The sequence below is a fragment of the Callithrix jacchus genome, chromosome 11 (assembly GCF_049354715.1).
Source record: "Callithrix jacchus isolate 240 chromosome 11, calJac240_pri, whole genome shotgun sequence".
Classification (NCBI taxonomy): Eukaryota; Metazoa; Chordata; class Mammalia; order Primates; family Cebidae; genus Callithrix; species Callithrix jacchus.
The window spans coordinates 58,950,711-58,963,417 of record NC_133512.1 but is presented as its reverse complement, the minus strand read 5'-3'; the positions used below and the strand labels follow the sequence as shown (position 1 = coordinate 58,963,417).

Below are 12,707 nucleotides of genomic sequence, written 5' to 3'. Positions count from 1 at the left end.
TACTTTTACATTCTGGTCATATGGGATTATGATGATTTGTTTGGATGTATACCATGTGGAAATTTCTTAATTTATAACATTATGGTTTTAGCTGGTCCAGTAGTGCAAAGCATTGTTTCTTAAGGTGGTTTTCCCACTAATTATGAGAAGAGTTGTAAAATGTATGTGGGGCCCTTATTTCTCAAGCTCTTTCGGTGTCTGACCCCCTTTATAATAATACATCCTGACGTTAACTTGATGGCTGAATTAGGAAGCCAGATGATAGCTGCTCTTTATTTCTTCTCAGGGTAGAATGGCTTCATTCACTTTATCTGAAGAGCCAAGCCAACATCCCTACTCTGTGGGCCTCCACAGGTCTTTGGCAGCAGTAAATTGACAAACCTGTTCACATCTCAACAGCCTGAAATTTTTATTGTTTTAGCAATATAGTAGATACTCAGGAGTGAAGGGACATAAATCAAATGGAAGGGGAATTGCTATGGACTGAATTGTGTCTCCCCTCAAAATTCATATATTGAAGCCCCAACCCCCAGTGTGACTGTATTTATAGATAAGACCTTTATGGAAGTAGTTAAAATTAAATGAGATCATAAGAGTGGGGCCCTGACCTAATAGGGTTAGTGTCCTTATGAGAAGAGAGCTCTCTCTACCTCTCTGCTGTGTGAGGGTACAGCAAGAAGGCAGACATCTGCAAGCCAGGAAAAGGGTCCTGACCAGGAACCAAACCCTTCTGGACCTTGACCTTGGACTTTCCAGTCTCTAAAACTAAGAAAATCAGTTTTAATTGTTTAAGTCAACCAGTCCATGGTATTTTATTACAGCAGGCAGAGCCAACTAAAACAGACTCAATAATAATAATCAAAACAATTATTTATTACCTAATATATATCCATTTTGGATTCCCTTAAAGCCAAGTATGAGTGAAGTCATATCTTTATCTCCATTTTCCTGTTGGGCAATCTAATCATTAAACAACTTCCCTCAGGTCTCAGTGCTGGGAAGGTGAATCTGTGGATCCTTGTTAAGCTTGTGTCTAATTTAGGAAACAGGTCTATATAATTCATATATATATTTTAGAGGAAAAGAGACTCAACAGCAACCACAAGTAGACTACAAACTCCTGCTCAAATATGTTTGGGAAACTCACATCTTCTTCTTAGTGGATTTGCATTTCATATTCAAGACTCTGCCAAATACTACAGTGAAAAAACCTGTTTAACTTTACTTTAGTGTTTCTCAGAATACTTCCTAGGGGCACCTCTGGTGATATCATGGGGAGTGATGTTTCTTGGACGTCAGTTTGGGAAGTGCAGCCCAGAGTGGTCATTAGATTCCTGCACTGACCACCATAGGCCTATTTATTTTAAAACAGACTTAAATGTTGAAGACCATGCATGCTTATTACAATTTATTGAGCTAAAAAAAGTAATGAGAATATATAGTTACATTAGTTCAAGAAATTCAGTTGAATTTAGTTTTTCTTTTTGCATAAAGATTAGACAAAACTTAAAGGTAGATGCTTATCAATTTTAGACACCTCACCTCTAAGAAAAGAAAGTAGATGCCTCTATATAAATAAGCTTTTTTTTTTTTTTTTTAAATTTCAGTGAGTACCAAATGTAGCAGGCATTTCTGCAGTGCAGAAAGGATGAGAGTTCCAGTCTCATGGAATTTACATTGTACTGAGATGTGGAGATTAAGGGTTACATGTGTTCTTCTCAACATTTTATTTATATCCTTACAAATTATTATAGTTGGAAGGTTTTCTGCACACTTGGCATTTTCTTCATAATACATTCTCAGTTTTTTTCAGGTATTAGTATTTTGATTATGGAAACTGACTTTGGGCCTATGCTTGGCTTAAAATGTTTCAGTCCACAAATGTATCTTATTTTTAATTATTAAATGAATGATTTCTCTTTAAATAACCTTAAAATGATATAAAATTGCTAAAGATACTTGTTAGTTTTATCCTTTTTGTTTCTGTAACTCAAAATTAGTTTAAAAAATCTACACATTTGCCAGGTTTGAAATGAAAAAATTTGAGCATCTGAGTGAAGGTGTTAGTAAAGTTGTTTGATAGTTTTTTTTTTTAATCTCATGATAATATCACTTAAATAATTTATAAGAAAAACCCTGGGTATTTTCCTCCTTTTTTTTAGAGATGGGATCTCACTCCATCATCAGTCTTTTAAAAATAGGTCCTACTACGTACTTGATAACACTTAAAATGCATGTTTTTAGACAGTTATTATTTATTTATACTTAGATGAACCAAACAGCCTTTAACTTCTATTGCTAAAAGCAAGCCCACTTCAAGATACAAAAAGGTCTTCCATCTTTAAGATATTGGCCAAAAGAGAAAAAGAGAGAAAAGAACGTTGAAAGCATGTTGTCCTACTTCATTTTCCCTTCTGTGTCACACACGCTGAGAATAATTAACAGCCACTTAGTAGATTTCTTTTAAGCAGATCACTGATCTGGGAAGTGCTCACTTAGTCTCAGAAAGGGTTTGGTCATTGGAGAAGAAAATCACAACTGACATTTATGGCTGGAGTCTGTGCCCAGGAGAAGCCAGCTTTTTGACAGCAGTTGTGAGCTCTGGGTAACTCCCACCAGTCAGTGAAATTAATGCCAACTTCTTTTTATTTCTTTAACCTTGCCACTGTTTGCTTAAACATTCAAAGAAAGGCAGTTCCATCACATTTCTTCATTCACAAAGCTTAAGGGCAGGCAGGAGGACTTTCATCTTATGGAAGGCTCCGGTTGTTGAGTTAGTGGTTTACATTAAGATGGCAAGAGAAAGCTCTTGTTTCTTAATTAGTGAGAGGCATACTGACAGTGTGAATGACTTTTTTTTTTCTCCTAGAGGTGATTTTTAACGGTTCAACGTGCATGTGAGTGTTCTAAGCCTAAAGCCAGACCCTGGTTCCTTTGATGGACTGCTTATAAATTAGAGAGTAGTTATAACTTAGGCCTTTATTTTTTTCTCTTGTTCTTTTTCTCCATTAAGCTTTCCCTCATACTTAAAAAATAAAAATAAAAACATGCATATAATACAAAAGAGCATGCAGTAAAAAGTTTTCCTTCTGCTCCTATGTTTCTGATTATGATTTTTAGAGATAACTCTGAACAGCATTTTAAAAACTGCTTCCAGACATTTTCTTCTCTTATGGTCTTTTCCCCACCTTGGTCTCCACACTAGTGGACCTATATTGTTTTTCTCCCTAACAACATATATTGAAAGGTGTTTTACATCAGCACGCATATATCCAACTCATTCTGTTTATAGGTTGCATACTATTCACTGTATGGATGTACTGTAATTTATTCACTTGTTTTTTAAAATTGGTGAACATTTAGGTTGTTTATAGGATTTTGTTCTTACAAACAGAGATAAATGGATAGTTTTGTTAACAACTGTAAATATTGAGTCACATATGGTAATATACATTTAAATTTATAATACTACATATATTGCCAAAATTGCCTGATGAACTGACTCACACCCTCATCTGAAATGTCTGTTTTCCCACCTTTATCCCTGTTGTGTTTTCTGAAGCTTGCAATCTGGTACATGAAAATTTATGCTTTGATAGTTAAAAATTTTCATTACTTGAATTATTAGCGAGGCTGAGCTTTTTTTTTATGTTTATAAGTCCTTTAAATTATTTTTTCTTGTTAACTATAGGCTGCTTTCAACACTTAGTTATATCTGATGAGAATTACTGTACAGGTTTGGGAGGATATCCAGAGACTTGTAATGTAGAACCTTCTTAGTGTTATTAGGAACCTTGAAGACCATATCTAGTCCCACCTTCCAATTGGTGTAAGAAATATTTTTGTAACTTCTGTTACTGATTCTTTGATTACCTGCTTAAATGCTTTCAATATTAGAACAATGTTAGGGGGCCTGACTTTGCTTGGCTATGCTTGGCTTACAATGTTTCAGTCTATAAATGAATATTTCTAATTATTAAAAGAATGATTTATCTTTAAGTACCTTAAAATGATTTAAATATCTAAAGAGACTGGTTAATTTTATCCTTTTTTTTCCCCTGTAACTCAAAAGCAGTTTTGAGTAAAGGTGTTGGTAAAGTTGTTTGGCGAGTTAAAACTTCATGGGCAGCTAATTCCTCTTTTGCCTTTAGTTGATGGAAATTTCAAGATATGTTTATTTGAATAGATAGAGAAGGTGGGAGCAGCTGAAGTCTTTAAATAAATCACTACATTAAGCCAGGCATAGTAGGTCACCCCTTTAATCCCAGTCACTTGAGAGGCTGAGGCTGGACAATCACTTGAGCCCAGGAGTTCGAGGCTGCAATGAGCTATTATTGCACCACTCTACTCCAGGCTGGACAACAGAGTGAGATCCTGTCTCTTAAAAAATAGATAATAAATAAATATATCACATTTATGAAGCTAGAAGATTGTTTCGGACCCAATTAGGGGATCAGGAGCAATGCATGTTTAGTGAATCTTGTCCATTTGACTAAGAATGAGAGAATTTATAATCAAGGAGGGTCCTTTGAGGGTATGTTAGTTATCTATTGCTGCATAATAAGTTACTTCTAAACTTTGTGCCTTAGTGCCTAAACAGCATTAAACATCTGTTCTCTCACAGAGTTTCTGTGGGTTAGCAATTTGGGTGCAACCTAGCTGGGTGGTTTAGGCTCTGGGTGTCTTAGAGGTTGCAGTCAAGATGGCGCTTGGAGCTGCATTCATTCGAAGACTTGACTGGGCCACAAGTGTCTTCTTGCACAGTGCCTCACCCCCATGGCTGTCAGCAGAAGGTTAAGGAATGAGGTTCCTTGCCTCATGGACCTCTCTGTAGGGCTGCCTGAGTGTCTTCACATTCTGGTGGCTGGCTTTTTCTAGAGTAATTCAAGAGAAAGCAAAATGGAAGTCCTCATATCTTTTATGACCTCAGAAGTCACACATTGTCATTTCTGCAATATCCTATTGCAGGTACATTATCTACACAGGTCAGTCCTATTGGTATGGGAGGTGACTACACAGGAGAGTGAATACTAGGAGGCAAGGATCATTGGGGCCTTTCTTAAAGAATGACTACCTTCTGGCCCCTAGAGATTCGTGTCTCACCTATCTGCAAAACAAAACTCACTTCTCTCAGGACCCCCAGGCCTCATCTCAGTACTGAGCCCAACTCTGTGGAGGAGAGTTCAAGGATATCTAAATAGATTTGGAGAAGCTATGAATCTATTAAAAATTTTCCTTTGTTGGAAGAAATGGTTGGATTTGGGCAATGTTTTGAAATGCAAAAGCATTTCTTTATGCTCTGTCCTATGAAACTTCTGGCCCAAATAAATAGGAAATAGATTTATAATCCTGACAGGGGAATGGTGTTCTAGTGAAATATTAAAACTTATTTTTAGTCAGAAAAGCTTTATATCATTTACTAGTTCTCAAATATGAGGGTTAGGTTCTTAGAAAACCCATACTGGAGAGTTCTCAGCTGAGGGACTTGAAACCTAGTAGGGAAAATATGGTTATCAAACTGTGCTAGCTTGTTAGTTGTGGTTTCAACTTCAGTCTCACCATTTTATACTCTGTTTTGTGAGGCAGGGGTTGGAACTCTGTTAATTATGTTTCCCAGATTCTCCTGCCAGCTTGATTTCCAGTTTGTTCCTGGCAGTAGGAGGCACTGGTGGAGGACTGAAATATAGGAGGGAGAGAAAGGACTTTGCTGTTTTCAGCTCCTGTCAGTATTTCTTCTGGGGCCAGCAATAGCTCTTGCCTACAGTTTCTTTAGGAACTCACTGCACCAACTTTGCCATGGCCCCTAACCAAGGTCTAAGTGGCAGTTACACTGCACCCCGACTTCCTTCAGCTCCACTTAAAGTTCTAGTACCGATCCCTCCTTTGAGCACCCAGATTCTGGTAACTCCACAACTCCCTTTGTGTTTCTTGAGCTCCAACATTGGTTGCTGCCTCTAGCAGTATTGGGGTTGCCTCTGTGACCCCCCCTTTGTTTTTTTCAGTCTCATAACACCTATATAGTCAGCTTCCTGTATTAAATTCCTTCCATTTAGAATACCTAATGTGTGATGTTTCTGCTTTCCCGTTGACTGGAACCGTTATTATAGTTTCTAGATGTGTCACTCCTTACAATTACAGTGATATGTTTGTAGTTAATTTTTCTTTCTTGCCAGGTGATAGTCTTACCAAGAGGCCACTGTCTTCTCCATATGATCCTTTGTTCAGATGTTTACTGACGTTTTTCATTTTTAATGCTTTGTTCAAATATTTAGTGATTTTTTTTTCATTTTTTAATGCTCATAGCCATTGACTTGATTTCATGGATCTGATCCCTTAGAGCAGGCCTCCAGGATCCTATAATTCCAAGTTAGTCCACAGTGGTCCTAGAGATCCAGGTTATCTAGGATGTTGAGTAGTTTTGTTCAATTATTTAATGCAAGTACTTACTCCTGTGTATTTTCCAATACAAAGGAGCATACAGTGTATAATTTTGGCTCTACCAGTTCCTGCCTGCCTGAGTGCCTGCTCTTTGAGCCTCCTTTACACACTTCCCAGTAGCCTCCATCCTCACAGACACTCCTCACCAGTGGGCGACCGTAGTACTAGCACTTATTTCCCCTCACCTTTCTTTATTTTTTCCAATATTTTTACTACTGCTCTGTCATCTGCTTTGTTTCCCTTTACTATTTCCAAACCCTAATTCCTTCTTTTTCTTATTATCCCCAATTGGAGTGATTGATAATTTGTGTGTATTAAAATTTGAAGCCCTTGTGAGAAGGTATATCTGCTGAATTACTTAAATTTCACATAAGGAGAACTCCAGCATGAGGAAGCATAATTATATCAACTTATGAATCAAATGAACATTTTGTAGACCAGAGGAAAATAGCTAGTAATTTCATTAATGGCACTTCTGTTCTTCAGGTTAATACATTTGTTAAGCCTTTCTACTTTTACCTGAGGAGTTACTTGTTTCTTTAGTGAACATTTATTGTGCTGCCTCGTTTACACAGCTCTATATCAGGTAGGTGCATTTAAGGATAGCAAAGGAGTGAAATGACCCAGCTCTTGCCTGCCTTGAAGGATTTTTTCTTTGTACTTGGAGTATAGAAAACTTACATTAAATGGTGAAGGTACCACAATAAGTGTAAGACGATGTGCTAAAAACTGTATTTAAGTATGTACTGTGGGGCAGGTAATAATGGTATTTCCTGTACACAGGCACTAAGCACTTTATGTTGTCTTCTTTAATCCTTACAACTCTGAAATAGTAACTCTAGTTAGTTGTAATTTGTAAGTGATAAATCTAAGACTTAAAGGTTAAATCATTTGCCCAAAGACATGCATCTACAAAGTGACAGAAGTTAGGATTTGAACCTTAAGTTGGCCTGAGTCTAATAATTATAACAGGTAGAACTGAAGGCTGCATACAGCCATGTCTGTGCTTGTTTCTGTGTGTTTTTTCAGATATGCTAGATATCTTGTATTTGCTCCCCTGGATTTTGTTTCCATCCTGCTCTGTACCCTGGGTGGCTGACCTGTGTGGATTACATCAATCAACACTCTTGCCTTTTGGTTTCTAGCCAGGTTTGACCAGTGTGAAGAACTCAGAAAATCTGAGGGCAGACTGAGAAAGATGTTGGGTGTTTATAATTTTGGCTCTACCAACTCCTGCCCCAGATTCTGCCCCTAAGTACACCTTGATTAGGTGTGCTTATACACTGTACACCTCCTGTTTCCCCAGCCCCACTTAGAGTTCTAGAACCAATCACTCCTTTGAGTACCAAGATTCTGGTAACTCTATATCTCCCCTCTGTTTCTTCAGATCTAAGGCTAGTAGTTATTTCTAGCAGTTACTAAGATTGGAATTACCTCTGTGACCCCTTTTAATTTTTTTTCAGTCTACCAACAGCTATATAATCAGATTTATTATTCTCCTAGCTGTTCTCCTTTAGATTCCCACCTGTTGGCTCCATCTCTCTGTGTCTCCCTTTATACCTCCCCACGTTTCCTCCTCTCTCTGGATTCTAGGAATCACTCCCATTCCTTGACCTTTCCAGCACTGAGAGGGGTAACCATAAGCACTACCCTGTCCATGACTTTAAAAGTTGTCCTTTGGTCAAACTCAGTTTGAATGCATCATGCCCAATTTGAGTGTTTTATGTATTTCCTGCTGAGGCTGATTGGTTTGCAGAAATTATTATAAGGCATGCCTTCCTTTCTTCTTTCCTTTCTCACTCCTATGCTTTCTCAGTATGTTCAATGTCAAGGATAAGAAATAGCTAAAGCATTGTCCCTTCCCTCAGGAATTTATAATAATGGTTAAAATTTAATCAATAATAATGGAAATAAAAGCTAGTAATATACTTAAGAAGCAGAGTGACAGAGAGAGAATCTATCAAATGAAATTAGTTGATTACTTAGTGGAAAATTACAGAAATTCACAAATCAGTTGCTGATTCTTTCTGCCATGTATATTAACTTTGTCTCTTGGCCTGAATTTTGAAAAACTATTTTCTTTATTTAGCTTAATAAATCAACATCAGGGAGAGCGTAAGGTTTTTTAAATGTAAAGTGACTGAAACTTTAGTTTTTAGAACTCATCATTTCATTAAAAAATAAGTTCACCATAAGAATTCTCCATCAGATAATATTTCTGATGGATGTCCGAGGATTTAAGATGCATATGAAGTTTGGGAAGTCCTATCAGTTTCTAAAAATATTAATAGGCTTTTTTGGGGGTTTGGGGGAGCAACTTTCAGTTTACAGGAAAATTGAGCAGGAAGTACAGAGAGTTCCCATTGTTACCTCTCACCCCCATTCCAGTTTCCCCTGTTATTAATATTTTACATAAGTATGGTACATTTATTATAATTGATGAACCAAGATTGTCTCACTATTATTAACTAAAGTTTATGGTTTACATTAGGGTTCACTCTGCGTTGTACCATTATCTGGGTTTTAAGAAATGAATGGCATGTTTACATAGTATAGTTTCACTGCCCTTAAAAATTCCCTGTGCTCCACCTGTTATTAATTCTTCCTTCCCTGCCCCTGAGCTCCTGCCAACCACTGATCTCTCTGATGTCTCCATAGTTTTGCCTTTTCCAGATGTTATATGGTTGAAATCAAATAGTCTGTAGCCTTTTCAAACCGGCTTCTTTCACTTAGCAGTATACACTTAAGGTTCCTCTATGTCTTTTCCTGGCTTGACAGCTCATTTCTTTTTATCACTGAATAGTATTCCATTGTATGGATATACCAAAGTTTGTTTCTCCATTTATTACCTATTGATGTAACATAGTTAGCTTTTCCATTTACCTATCTTGATTGTTTCCAAGTTTTGGCAGTTATGAATAAAGCTTCTATACATATTTTGTGCAGGATTTTGTGTGGATGTAAATTTTGTACTAATGCCCCAGGATTTAAGATGCATGTGAAGTTCCGGATGGTCTATCAGTTTTTAGGGTTTTTTTTTTTTCTTTTTTAAACAACCTGGAAAAATGTGGTTTCTGTCTTTGCCAGTGTTCAGTTCTTACCCTATTATAATGGCTTGCCTGATGAGGCAAGCATTAAGGCAAGAACATAACATCAAAAGATAACACAGGAAAAGAATTATTTCTGAAGTAAACTACCCATTCTCAGATGGGAGTTCAGTCTCTAATCCTGAAAAGGGTTTCTCTAAACTAGTCACAGTTAAGGGCAGGTACTGACTTCCTTGCCAGACACACTTAGGCTTGGTTAATCACTTAATATGATCTGAGAATTCGAGTTGAAATACAGACTGAATATCTGACATAAATCAAGTATAAAATTATCTGTTTTATAATTGTACATGAGCAATGTACTCAACCATTTTTATTTCAAATTGGGTACTTAAACATGTTACAAATGCACAACTGTATATCTTGAGTATGAACACTTCTTTGGGATGTTAATGTAGCTCTTGCTTCCTTTTGAGTAAGCAAAGAACCATTCTTTCAAGACTTCCTGTGGCCACCAATAATTCTGCCAAGGGGTCTGACATCTTGGGAATTTGCCAGCCTTTCATCAGAGACTTTGACTCTTGCTGAAACACCCTTCATTTCTAGCGGTGTGTTTCAATCTTCTGGTTCAGTGTTGAGCCAGAACATATAAATTCCCATCTGAAAACCTAACTTCAGGAAAATCACTTGAACTTTTTTGTGTCTCACTGAGTACCAGGCCTGTCTCTGCAGCCTGGGGATGTTACAAAGGTGGATTAGCCCATGTTTTTAAAGCACTTCAGCTCCCACGGGGAAAGCCCTTTGCAACCTCCAGGCATAATTACTGGTGTGTTCCAGCTGGAATAAGGCAAATAGAGTGCACTCACTTTAAAGCCAAATGCTCATCCTTTTCTTTCAGGGATCCATTTGGCTTCTTCAAATGGGATGCATTAATATCTTGAATGTGAAAACATTTGAGTTGTAATGGGGCATGTTTCACTTATTCAATATATCATCATAAATTTGGACTTATTATTATTTTGATAGCTGGACCTAAATATATAGTCCAGTATATATAGTATAGTAGCCCTGCCTCTTTCTTAACCTAAATTAGAGTGGACTGTTGCATCTCCTTTATTCTGAAGACTGTCTGGAGTTTCTTGATCTGGTTGTGCCCACTTAATGGAAGCATTCCAATCTCTGTTATTCTCCATGTAGTTAGAGCATCCTGTCTGACAATAAAAGTGAGAAACAACTTTATAATTTTTTGCAATTATTCATAAAAATCATGAAGTTTTTTTTTAATAACTATAAAACAGACACAACTAACAATAGTGAAAAAAAAGTCTGTTTCATAGAAAATGACTTAGGCTAAAATATGTTACATCTCACTGCCATTTGAGATTTATGCCTCCCTCTGCTGACATCAAGATAGTGTGAACTGGAAATAGTTACAGAGAAATCTTTGAAAATATTTTCTAAAAAATAGAATTTATAGATGGAAAAATTGATGTCAGAAACATTTGGTTGATTAGAAATTCCTGTTTTTCATTTATGTAACTCCTTCTCCCTTTCATTTTTTTAATAATAAGAGACTATCATAGTTTTACATTCTGAAGGTGCTTATTCAATAGCCCAAACCATTCATTGTGGTAAGGACTTTGGTTACAGTTTGATTTATTTTTGTTTCTTTGCTTGAAATATATTTTGCAAATATTTTCAGTGGACATTCATCAGCTTAATTCATTCTCCATCTTTTTTTGTCTTGATTGAACTCTTAATAGTTGATGCTAAATTTATTAAACTAGATGTAAGAATTTAAAGAATTTAAAATTTAGCATGTGGTAGTTAATTTCAATATCTTTAGTTTCTGGCACCGTGTTGGCAGAGATGTTCTATATAAATTTATCTTTTGATATTTTTTCTAGATCCATGCTGTCAAATCTGGTAGGCACTAGACACTTAGGACTTTTAAGCATGTTCAATGTTACTCATGGGACTAAGGAACTGAATTTTTAATTTTAACAAATTCAAATAACCACATATGGCTAGGGACTATTGGACAGCACAGCTCTAGTGATTAATTTGGTTGCCAAAGGCTTGTCTTAGACTTTATCTTAATATCCTGGTAGACAACACTGACAACAAAAATAAAAATTTCCTGGGAATCTGTTTACTTAATGCTAAGCATATCACAGAATGTTTAATTTTTGACTATATGCAACAACCCTATAAGCTCCCGTTTGACTGTGAGGAGATCAAGGCCCAGTGAGCATAAGTAACTTGATCAAGGTCGTAGAGCTAGTCCACATCTTTGCTCCTTCTGTTTTGCTATAAGATTTAATTTTGGTTTAAACTGTAGAATCAATTATTATTATGCCTCTCAATTTAGGTTTGTCTGATGTTTTCTTATGATTAGGTTGAGGTTTCCCAATATTTTCATCACCCTAAAATGAAACCATGTACCTACTAGCAGTCACTGCCCCTTCTACAACCCCTGGCAACCACTTACGTACCATCTGTCTCTAAAGATTTCTCTATTCTGGAGATTTCACATAAATGGAATCACACACCGTCTTAGTCTGTTTGGGCTAGTGTAACAAACTATCTTAAACATATCTTGGGTGGCTTATAAACAACAGAAGTTTATTTCTCACAGTCCTGGAGGCTGAAAGTCCAAGATCAGGATGCCAGCGTAGTTCTGGTGAGGGCCCTTTTCTAGGTTGCACACTTATGATGTCTTACTGTATCCTCAGCTGATAGAAGGAATACTGTGAACTCTTCAGCCCTTTATGAGGGCACTCATCTTATTCATAAGGGATCCACCCTCATGATCTAATCACCTTTCCAAGGCTCACCTCATACTACCATCACAATGAGGATTAGATAACAACATAGGGATTTTGGAGGGAGGACCATAAGTATTCAGATCTTAGCATTCACTATATGGTCTTTTTTGACTGTGTTCTTTAATTTAACATGTTTTCAAGGTACATCCTTGTTGTAGCATGTACCAGTGCTTTCTTTTTATGGTTTAGTAATATTCCATCATATGGATAGGCCATATTTTGTTTATTCATTTGGTTGTTGGGGATATGGGTTGTTATCATTTTTTTGTTACTATGAATAGTGCTGCTATAAACACCCATGCATAGGCTTTTATGGAGAAATAAGGTTTCATTTTGTTTGGGTACATATCTAAGAGTGGAACTGATGTGTCATATGGCAACTATAATCAGTTTA

General features: G+C 36.6%; 1 protein-coding gene across 10 annotated transcripts in view; it reads left to right on the top strand.

Annotated features, from left to right (window-relative positions):
• The window catches only part of CDK14 (cyclin dependent kinase 14), a 621,661-nt gene that overhangs the window by 57,337 nt on the left and 551,617 nt on the right, over positions 1–12,707 (top strand). The gene's annotated exons all lie outside the window — the stretch shown is intronic.